This window comes from Felis catus, chromosome A3, assembly GCF_018350175.1.
Source record: "Felis catus isolate Fca126 chromosome A3, F.catus_Fca126_mat1.0, whole genome shotgun sequence".
Taxonomy (NCBI): domain Eukaryota; kingdom Metazoa; phylum Chordata; class Mammalia; order Carnivora; family Felidae; genus Felis; species Felis catus.
The window spans coordinates 96,401,270-96,413,573 of record NC_058370.1 but is presented as its reverse complement, the minus strand read 5'-3'; positions in this window follow the sequence as shown (position 1 = coordinate 96,413,573).

Below are 12,304 nucleotides of genomic sequence, written 5' to 3'. Positions count from 1 at the left end.
GTATCATTTCAAAGAATTCTGGTTTTGTCACGATCCATCATGATTACAGAGTGGCTTGGCCTTGTCTAATGTTGATGGTGGTGGAATTATTTATGTTCTACAGGTGAGCACCAAAACACAGCTGATGGTTCCAGACCCCATCTGTCAGAAACTGCTTTCTTTGTTCCCACTTTAGACAAGTAGTTGCTCAATTCCCTTGTCTTTAGTTTTCTTCATATAAAATAGGGGAATAAGAATAATATCAATAAGAATTATTGATATAAGAATACTTGCCTAATAGAATCTTTCTATCTCTTTCTTTTTCTCAGTTAGAAATCAATACATTTCAGCCTCATCCCATGATTATATTCTTTAAAAATCCTTCTCATTTTACCTCTTAGTTTGCTAATATTTATACTGGACTCATAAATTTTCTCTCGTATTTCTTTTATTTTAAATATCTATCTTCATTTCACTTTTGTTTTTTTTCTTCCTTTTTGTAATTTTTAAATTTTGAAATAAAGCACACATATGGAAAAGTACACAAAACATAAATGTGAAGCTTAATGTGAACACACAGTCCCCAGTTTAAAATGGAAAAGAGGAAAAGTTGAAGAAACCACTGCTGCCACTATGGCATTTCCTGTGTTCCATCCCAGCACCAATCATCTTCTCCCAAAAGTACCCACCACCCAAACTTTTGTAATGATGATCTAATTACCATAAATTGTGTAATTGCTTTTATAGTCTATCTTTGTTACTATATTAGGTGTACATCTTTAATGGTTTTGACTGTCACAGTTGTTCTTAAAAGAACAGACTGAGTGTTAAATAAGTTACTTTGAGTGTGAATGTCAAAAAACAAGCAGGAGCAAGTAGGGTAATTGAGGTACCACACTGGTAAATGTGGTTTTAAAAAGTATCAGCCCAAGATGAGGCAAATGGAACTTAATTTCAGCATCTGTGGCATTTTGCCTCTTCTTCCATGTTTCTAGTATTTTAAGTCCTCAATTCTGCTTCTTTATCTACTACCAAGAGAGATTCTTATATCATCATTTTTACTTCAGTACAAATGTATAAACTATAGAGTAAATGTAAATCATTAGTCCCTCTCTTTAGAGTATTTGCATTTGAAATATTTACTCTTTATATATTCTTGCTGATGGAATTTTAGGATTCAGTCAGTAAAGAAAAATGACATTTGGACACAGAAATGTTCCCTTGGCAACCTTAATGTTGTATGACACTAGTATATTTTGACATTACTTTTAAAAATGACACATTGTCTAATTGGTGATGGAAACCAGGCCTGTACTGAAAATAAGTAGGCTTGAATTCCACACCCAGGTCTAACTGCATGATCTTGAGGAATTCATTTCAATGTGCTTGTCCCATAATTTGATTAGAATTGGCTATGTATCACCTCAATTTTAGGTGACAGGAAGGTAGTGATGTAAGGCACTGACCCTGCCTTCAAGGAATCCTGAGTAAAGTGAGAGATAAGTAAGCAGGCTGCCAATTTAAGCGTGGCATGATATGTAATATGAAATAAATCCCCCAGAGTATACTACAGGAAGTCCAAATAAAGCACTGGACCCTCACCCAGAAGAGTTAGCCTAGTGAAGAAGGGGAGAGAGGAATTTTAGGCAGTGAAAATACAAGCAGTGAGAGAATGCACAACAAACTGTAAGTAGCTGTTAATATAGTTTCATCTGTAAACTGGAGTTGAAGACTAGAAGTTTCATCTGTAAATTGGAGTTTACAGAGTAATGGTGACTGAAGAGAAAAATACATCTGCTACATTAACCTTGAGGTCATGAAAGCAATGGAGAGCTATGGAAGGTCATTTAATAGGGTAGTTACATAATCAAATTTTCAAATTAAAAAGACTGTTCTATCTGCAGTGAGAAGTAAGAATTGGACAAAGTAGACTCAGAATGGACAAAAAGAAATATAAAAGATGGATTCAGTGAAATCTTGATTTTGATATTTCTGGTAGAGGTTTAATAAATGTGTTTTGTTTGAATGAATGGATGAATGAATGAATGAATGAATGAAGTAGCTATTTAGGGCTAGGTTCAGGTTTCTGCCCTTTTTCAGAGCTGGGACTACCAAATTGGGTGATGTCAGCATAGGGATAGTATTTGAAGTCCTGAAAATGAGTATTGTTGAGGAAGTGAGAAAAGGGATATCAGACCTCCCTTACCAGATGTGAAGATATGGTTGGGGATATTGAAACCCCCTGCAGTAGTGTCCTTGGTCCTGATCAGAAAATAGGACTACAGCGCCGCCAGTACTAAGTTTGTATGTTAAAACCTGAGGTTATATGATCCTACAGAATTGGTAAGTCCATTCTGTGGCTAATGTCAAAAACTCTTAGAGGGTGTTCGCAAGAGGTATGAATAAGAATTCCAATTATAACAGTGTTTCTAATTTCAAAATATTAGAGGGAAAAATCTTAAAGACTATCAAAAAGACAAAGATAAGCAGATAAATTTTAATACAATTATCAAAGGTTATTCAGTGAAATTGATACACTAGGATTGATTATATACAACAACATGGAAAATCTCAATGATGATGATATGCATGATACATCTTTTGAAATGCCAATTATTTATAATCTGAAGACATAGAGAACTGTGCAACATATTTTATATGGGTATCTACATATGCAAAAATGTCATAAAAACATGAGAGAAACAAAAACTCCAATATAATTACAGGGTTATTTTCTGAAGGGGGGAAAGCATGAGGATTTCAACTGTACTGCAACCTTTTTAACTTTTTTTTAAAAAATATATTGATTTAGCATGTCAAAATATTAATATTCAATATTGATAAACATTGCATTATACTTTTGCAGGTTCTCAAGCTTTATATATCATGCTCAATATATTATTCTTCAACTTACTATATTAACTCACTGTGTGTTTTTGAGATTTATCTGTATAGGAGTTGTCTTATTATTCCCTGTTCTCTCCAGTATGTTTAAAATACATCATAAAAATATTTTTAAGAAGGCAAGGGAAGGAAATGAATAAGGAAATACATAATAACCAAAAGAATGTGAACCCAGAAATATTATCTGAGAGTTGGTTGACTTTGTTGCAATGCCTTATATAATAGCTTCACCCTCTGGGGTGTTTGTCCTGGGAACAAATCAGTAAGCTGATGGTACAGATGTAATCCCATCCTATACCATCTCTCCAGTCCCTCTTCCCTGAAGCAAAGGGGGCCTAAGTGCTCTGGTACATTTGGTATGTGGAAAATGGTTTTTGCAACCTTGGACCTGGAAAGGCAGTAGCACCATCAGGAGTCCATCAATTTCTGTAACATAAAATCTTTTTTTTTCTGTCTGATATCATAACCTACTGTAAAGGAGAGATTGAAAAGCTTGTTTTATTATAACAGAAGGCATTGGAACATAGTAATAATGCTTATGAATGGTGGGAAATTAAGGTCAGAAGTCATAGCACTAATAACCAACATCATAATGAGAGTCCCAAGAACAGGTCCTCTTCATTTAAGTAAAAATAAGTAGTAAGAATGTGTCTACAAGAGAACCAGAACATAGCTTTCATTCAGCTGCTTGTTCCGGTGGTCTGATATATTCCATATCCTGCTCATTGGTTTGACAAAAGATATCTTTGAGGGAATCTCTGAGTTATTTATCCTTACTCCAGATACTAGCCTACTTGGAGGTTATTTGTAGTGCTGAGGATTGTAAGAAAATATCAGGGTTGGAAGACATAATTGCTCTGAAATAGGTTGTTACAGAGAAAAGGGAAGTAGTCAGTTGCTTTTGGCAAAATCAACCAAGGTGAATCAGGTACACAAATCATGTTATTAGTAGTTAGTATAAAAGTTTGTATAAATGTATGAAAGTTGAGGGTTTTTTTTAAACTAATATCTTAATGATATGTCTTTTTGAGTATTTATTTTTGGGTTTGGGACACTAAATATGTTGATTTTTTATAATAAAACTTGAACAGCCCCATCCAAAACTGTGATACAAACTTTGGGTCACAGATGCATATGCTTGGAGCAGATAATGCTATTAATATAGCATTATCACTGGAATTCAATTAGGGATGATTTTGACCCCAGGAGACTTTTGGCAATTTAGCAATGTCTGGAGACATTTCTGGTTGCCACAGCTTTGGGGAGGGAAGTGTGCTATTGGCATCTTATGACTATAAGTCAGGGAAGCTGCTAAACATTCTCTAATGTACACCACCCCCACCCACACAAATCTCAAAAGATCATTTGGCCCAAAATGTCAATAGTGGTGTTGTTGAAAAACCGTGATGTAGAACATAGTGATGGCTAAAGCAAGTCGGGGCTGACACAAAAGGATCGTGCTAATCTTAAGGCTTCCATCACCACAAGGTTGGTATCGTTATTTTGGGAAAGTGATAATCAAAATAGAAACCTTATGTGCATTACTATCTCCTGGATTTCTAAGGTGTCCTTTTCCTTGGACAAAGTTGTCAGATGCCAACATACTGAACTATGCCATGGGACCATCATGAGCCCTTTTTCAAGGCTTTCACCTAAAACATGGTGAAGGCCAGTTTGGCATCATGACCATGGGCGAGGACATACCCAACCTAAATACAGTTCAATTGTTCATCCTTTAGAGTAGATGACCTTAGCCTTCATTGTTACCTGGGGTGCCTTTGATAAACCTGAATCTTGGCTTCTTCAAAATGCAGAAGCATATCAACCCTCCCTGCTGCCTAATCCAGATACTTTATCTGATTAAGCTAAGGACTGGATTCTCTAAAAATATCCTGCCTCTACTTTTCACTCTTAAGTTATGATACACTCAACTCTAAGAATGCCCCACAGTTTATGTGGCATGGGGTGTAGTCTTGCATCAGCCTGAGGTGTTCCAGATGGGTAGTTTTGCCCTTATTAGTATGCCACAAAGGCATAACTAATAATCAGCTGATTCTGTTTCCAAAGTAGTTACCTTTTTCTGCAGTCAGTTTTCTGATGTGGAGATGGAGGTCACTTAAGCAAGTATTCTCCCAAACCATGACCTCCTACAATTCTGGCCTAACTGAGTTGGTTTACTATTGGTAAAGACAGGGGTAGGATAAACAGAATGTGAATTTCCGGAAGAGTGTAGCCATGTTAAAGGGCAAGATAAATTGTCTAGCTTTGTTATCACCACAACTGGTAACCCTTCTGAGGATGGGGTCTAATTACTTATTAATGTAAGCCCAAGAGATCATACAACGACATATAATCTTTGTTGATGAATACATCAAATTTCATGATGATGTGAAAACAAGAAAAATTATATGGGAAAAGCCACACATTTCTGTTCCAGATATAGACAAGGTTGCAGGTGCCAAAATACCCACCCGTCTAGTGTCTCTCCATGCTACTGAGCTTGTCCTAAAGGTTAGAGATGAGCATGAAAAAGATAATGAGTCCTCTTAGGTGGTAACTAAACAGAAGTCTCCTTGGAGGAGGAAAAGCAAGTAAGGAAACACAGCTAGCAGAAGGTCCAAGATTTTGTGGAAAACATTATTTCTGAGCTCCTAAAAGAGCATCAGCTTGGCTTCAATGTGTAACTCCTATAGTAGATCAGTCCTGTGATTACTTCAGTTCTGTGGGACAGTTCCTCTACCTCCCATACTTGAAAATATCTACTAGCGCATGCTGGTACATTTACCTACTTAACACTCACTGTATATTGGGCACTGAACCTACCACTCTATGTGCGTTCTCTTTAAGTCTCACAATGATCTCATCAAATAATTTCTAGTAGTGTTCACATATTAGTAATTTAAAGTTCAAGGTGTTTTCATTTGCTGAAACTCACACAGTTCATAAGTGGTGGCACAGGGATTTAGCTGCAAGAAGGCTGACTCCAGAGGCCATGCCCTTAATCTCTATGTTGTTCTGTCTATATACAAAAAGAGAAGGTTTTCCTAACTTTTTACACTTATTTAGAATTCTCTTTCCCAGTGGTTCTTAGACTGTTGCTCTGGGGATTCAGAAATCCCTGAGACCTTTCAGAGGGTCTATGAGGTCAAAATAATGCAAGCAGGAAAAACCAGTGAATTTTAATGTAACACTTTGAAAAGCTCATTGACAGTGTTTCACTTTCTGTTTTGCAACTAATCTCCAAGAAACTACCATTTGTTGACTTTTTATGTAATGTTAAAGAATGTCTGCAATTACCTGAATGATTATCAAAATATTCAGTCACAAGTTGAATACAAAAACCTGTGTAAAAATTTAGCTGCTTTTTATTCAGCCATGTGTCAGACACACCATACTGTGTATCCACGCCCTTGTATCATCCTGTACCCTTTGGAATCTGTAACTTTCTCCTACCAAATAGACCATGGAAATGGTGATGGGATATCATGGCCACGATTATATTTCATGATGCAAGACTTCATCTTAGACTGGAGAGAGAGACCCCTTTGCTAATTTTGAAGAAGTAAGCTGCCAGGTTTTAAGAGAATGACATGGCAAAGAATTGCTGTCGAGCTCTAAAAGCTGAGTGGCCCCTAGCCAACAGCCTACAAGAAAATAGGAACTTCTGCCCTACAATGGCAAGGAAATGAGTTCTGCCAGCAACTCAAGTGGTCTCCTTGCTTGGGCCTCCGGGTGGGAACATAGCTTGGCAACACCCTCAGTGCAATGCTGTGAGATCCTAAGCAGAGGACACAGTGCGGTGAGCCCTGGACTTCTTGCCCACAGCAACTGTGAGGTAATGAATACTTGTTGTTTTAATCCTCAGAGTTAGTGGTAATTTTTTAGGCTGCATAGGAAACTAATGTACCACACATTAAAGAAATTTGTAAAAAATATAGTTTTCTTCTGAACATGTAATGAGCCCATTATTCTTACACACAAGTGAATAAACTTTTAAGACATTTTTAAATTTTTAACTTATTTTTTTTAAGTTTACTTATTTATTTTGAGAGAGAGAGAGACAGAGAGCATGAGTGGGGAAGGGAGAGTGAGAATCCCAAGCAGGCACTGTGCTGTCAGCACAGAGTTAAATGCTGGCCTTGAATGCACAAACTGTGAGATCATGACCTGAGCCAAAATCAAGAGTCGGACGCTTAACAGACTGAGCTGTCCAGGTGCCCCTGATTTTAATTTCTAATGCAAAAGGTATCAGTAAATCCAACATAGACAAAAGCTCTCTGGAAATTTTCACTGTTTTAACTGTGCTAAGGGGTCCTTAGACTAAAAATGTTGAGAACCACTGCTCCATCCTAACTTTTAATTTCACTTTCCAACATTTTCTTACCTTTGCAGCATAAACAAACTCTAGCCATGAAGAAGTGTCTCTATTTTCCTAATATGCTGAGAGTTTTCAAGTTTCTGTGTCTTTGCCAATGTTGAATCAATAATGCCCTTCCTATCTTTGCCTAATAAAATCTTGGTCGTCATTCAGGGTCAAGTTCACACTTTGCCTCCACTCTAAACTTAGAAAGCTGAGTAACATAGTCATTAAGTACACAGGGACCTGAACTGCCACCTACTCCCAGCCATATGACTTTGTAAAAAGTATACAATCTCTTGGGGCTTCAGCTCCATATTGTGGCGAGAAGGCATAAGTGAATTGGGAACCATAAGAGTTAATTGATACAGGCCATGGTTCTAATAACAATTAAATAAAGTAAATCTATAATAATGATAAGAGGTAATTTTTTGAGTACTATGTATATACTAGAAGAAGCTTCACATGACTTACTTTATTGGATTATCCTGAAAATTCAACTACAATAATGCACCTTTCACAAATAAAGATTCTGAGATTCAGAGAGTTGAAATATCTTACCCAGATATCACAACTATTGCTCTGACCTCAGAGTCAAATTCCTGACCATAATGCCCCCTAATGAGACTGCACTTTATGTAGACTTCTATCATAGCACTTACTTCATTATCTTTTGCTTTTTTTTTCAGTTTTGTTTGTTTTGCTTCACCACTTAAATCAATAAATCATGAACTACCCTGTTTGAGCAGGATGTCTTCTTCAGCCTTTTCACCTCAATGCCTATCACATGTCCCTATTTATTTCCTTCATGGCATTTAGTATGCACTAATTATTGTATTTGTGTCCTTTTTCTTTTTGTCTCCAGGGACAGAAACTTTGGCTCTTTTTTCCACTATATTTCCTTAGTGTTTAGAACATTTCCCAACATAAATTAAGCATTTGGTAAATATTTGTGAAATGAGTAACTATGCCAGATGCATAGAAAGTAGGAAATTGATTGCTGTTGAGTGTTACTCTATTAAATTGATCCACCACAAATATGACAATCTAGGCTCTCAACATCTCCCACATGTGTCTCATAATCCAACACATGTTTCTGTATCCTTTCCCCAAATTTAGAAAGCCTTCCCTTGTCCTTTCAAATCAGCTCATACACGTCTTTTGAGACCCAGATTAAAATTAAACTCCACTTGAATCTTTTTCATAAGCATTTCAATATATAATGACCTGTTTCTTTGATATTTACTCATGTTAGGTATGTATTTATTAAAATTAAAATTTTCTGGGCATTTATTCAATTGTAGACAATGTCTTAGGTCTGAAGATGGAACATGGAATAAGAAAAATGGCTTTTTTTAGTTTCTGCACAGCAAAAGAAACAATCAACAAAATAAAAAGTCAATCTATGAAATGAGAGAAAGTATTTGCTAACCTAACGGTTGATAGGAATATCTAAAATATAGAAGAAACTCACACAACTCGACAGAAAAAATAAGTCAAGCTGTTCAATTAAAAAATGGGCAGAGGATCTCAATAAGCATTTTTCCATAGAAAACATGGACATGGCCAACAGGTACATGAACAGGTGCTCAACATCACTACTCATCAAGTAAATGCAAGCTAAAACCATAATGAGGTATCACCTTATAGCTATTAGAATGAGTGTTATCAAAAAAGGCAAGAGACAGCAAATGCTGAGGGGGATGTGGAGAAAAGGGAACTTTGTATGATGTTGGTAGAAATATAAGTCGGTCCAGCAACCATGGAAAAAATTATGGAGATTCCTCAAAAATAAAACTAGAACTACCATATGATCCAACAATCCCATTTCTGGGTATATATCTAAAGGAAATAAAATCATTATTTTGAAGAGCTATGTGTACCCCCATGTTCATTGCAGCATATGCACAATATCCAAGGTATGGAAACAATTTAAAGTGATATCAATAAAGGAATGGACAAAGAGAGTGTGACATACACAATGGAATATTATTTGGCCTTACCAAAGAAGGAAATCTTGCCATTTGCAACAAATAGATGAAGTTTGTGGGAATAATGCTAAGTAAAACAAGCCAGACAGAGAAGGACAAACACTGCATAATATTACTTATATGTGGAAACAAACAAACAAACAAAGAAACAAAAGTCAATCTCATAGGAACAGAGAGTAGAATCATGGTTGTCAGGGGCTGGTGGGTGGTGGGAATGGAGAGAGGTTGGTAAAAGGGTACAAACTTTCAGCGATAAGATGAACAAGGTCTGAGAATCTAATGATGACTATAATTAGTATTGTATAATTGAAATTTACTAAGAGGGTATATCTGAAGTGTTCTCATCAAAAAAAGTAAATGTGTGAGGTGATGGATGTGTTGATTAACTGGAATGTGGGAATCATTTCATGATGTATACATATATCAGATCATCATGTTAAAAACTTTAAATGTATTACAATTTGTTAACTATCTATCTATCTATCTATATATCATGATATATATCAGAAGGAATCAGTTTTATTGACCTATATATATCCAAAGGAAATTAAATCACTATCTTGACAAGGTATCTACACTCCCATGTTCATTGCAACCTAAATGTCCATCAACAGATGAATGGATAAAGAAAATGTGGTATCGTGATGCCATCAAAAAGTTGAAATAGCTTTCTACCATTTTCTTTTCAAAGAACACTGATATTGACAATCACCCATGGACAAGAGTCCCTTTATGGAAGTTGGGAGTCAAGTAAATAACTTACAGCACTCCATTAGGGAAAAAAAAATCCCAGATTGGAAGCAATGAAGAATGTAAGAGGACCACCTTTACTTTACCTGTGTCACTCCACCTTCAAGGTGACACAGCTCAGTTCCAAGAGTAATCTTCTCAACCCATAATTTCTCCCACAGGGGAAAGTGGGAACACGTCTGTGAGAACCAGCCTTCCCCAGCAATGCAAACACTGCCAGAGATCCACTCCTTGCCCCATCCAAAATACTGAGGTGTGCTGCATGAATTGGAGACAAAGGAAGGCTAGGAAAGCCATATTCAGGGCTCTCAGAAAGCAGCAAAGAGACCCAGATCCTATTAATCACTTTGCAGATTCCATCAGGATGCATGTCTGAGAGCTGCTGGAGATGCATCACCTGCAGACCCCTGCCACGTGGCTGATGGGTACCCCCAAACTCCATGCACCTCACTGACACACATTGCCCCAGCTCCATGGGCATTACTCTGTGCTTGCTTCTGAGGGTAGTGAGAGTGAGACTTTGTAGACAGCAGGTGAGCAAATGCAGAAAGTTGGACAGACTGGGAGAAAGTTGGGCAGATTGGGAGAAACTGCACAGACTTGAGCATTCAGCAGCACCCTCAGGAAAGCAAATGAGAGTCTGTCAGAACCCATCCCAGGCCATACCCAGTGACCTAAAAAAATATTTATATACATAATAAGTTGTTTCTCCCAGAGCCTTTAAAATTCTAAGATGGAATTTTACACAGAAATGAGAACTCTTTTCAAAATAGATTTTATTAGAGAATCACATTTGTTTTTATAAGAATATTCTATTTTTACTCATACTTGGCACTTTTTTCATATTTTTATTTATTAATCATTTTTTTCATTTATCCAACAGGGTTTATTACATGGAAAACTGATGAATGTTTGTTGGATTTGCAGAGAAATGAAAGGTATGGCCCTGCCCTGAAGTTGGCATCAATCTAGGGGTAAGTAAAGGGATGTAAATGAAATGCAAAGAGAGTCCTGAAGAAAGAGCAATTTTTTTTATGTTTGTGAAGACAGATAAGGGAGTAGAGAAAGGAATCAATTTGAACCGTGCTTTCTCATGCTAAAAGTTCTCCACATCAGGGAGCAAATGAACCAGGCATTTTAGTGCAAGGTAAGTGAAATTGCTTACTGATATTTCATGTAGAGAAGCCCCAAAAGTTAGGTTATAATCTATTTAGAAATTTATATCATCTTCTGATGGTATCACACGCCTAGCATTTCATTATTTAAAAGATCTCAGATGGTCATTTCTAAACCAAGGGGTACTTTTTATCCCCCACTCCTGCCCCCTGCAAGAAAACTCAATAATACTTCGGGCTGAGAAAAATTCTGTCGTAGAAAAGAGACATTTATAATGATATCTCCTATCTAGTATCAGTTAACTTACTTTGTTCCTCTTTGTTTTCTAGTTTCTGGGCCCTGGATTTTAAATAAAAGATAGCTTTGGTGACCTCAATAGATTTGTGTGGTCCAAGATCAGGTCTGATAAATAATATATGCTTAGAATATCCATTATTAATTCTCACCACCAGCAGTAAACAATGGGAGACTAGCCTCAGCTCTCCTGCCTCTTCCACTGAAGGCGGTTAGCTCATTCCATAAGGTGTTTCCTGAACTTCATCTGCTTATTTATATGTATGTTCTGAGATGCTTTGGGAACCTCATCACAAAATGTTTTTGCATTGGGTCCTAATGGAAGTCCCAGCATGCTATTTATTCCCCACCAAATAGAGTTTGTTAAGATGCATTGTGCTGCAGCTTGCTGGACAATGTTCAGAGAAATAGTACATCCTTCCATAAAACTGCAAAGCATGCAGTCCAAAGCACAAACAAATCTCACTGTACTAAAATCCCACTCTTCAATCAACACTGTATTCCAGCCTGTCATATCTCTACAACGGCTGCAGAGGGAATAACTCTTGTATAGAGGTTTAGGGTTTTCTTTTAAAGTAAGATGTGTGTACAAGTGACTTGCGAAAAAGAGGGCAATAAAACTCTGCAATCTTTTCCAATTTTTTCTCTCCATATTTAATGGTGCCTGGCATTTCTATAGATGACATTTAATATTTGAAAGGGCACAATTTCTTTTGGTGCACAGAGGAGTTTCTGTTATGTTTCTGGCAGATAGAGAAAAATTCATATCTCTACATGTGATCTGCATTGAAATCTGTGTGTGATGGATGTGTCTCAGTGTTTACACCCTCTGCATTGTACCTCAACTGGATCTACGTAAATTCTCTATTTGGTACAGGTCTAGAATTGCTCATATTAGCCAACAAAAATTAAC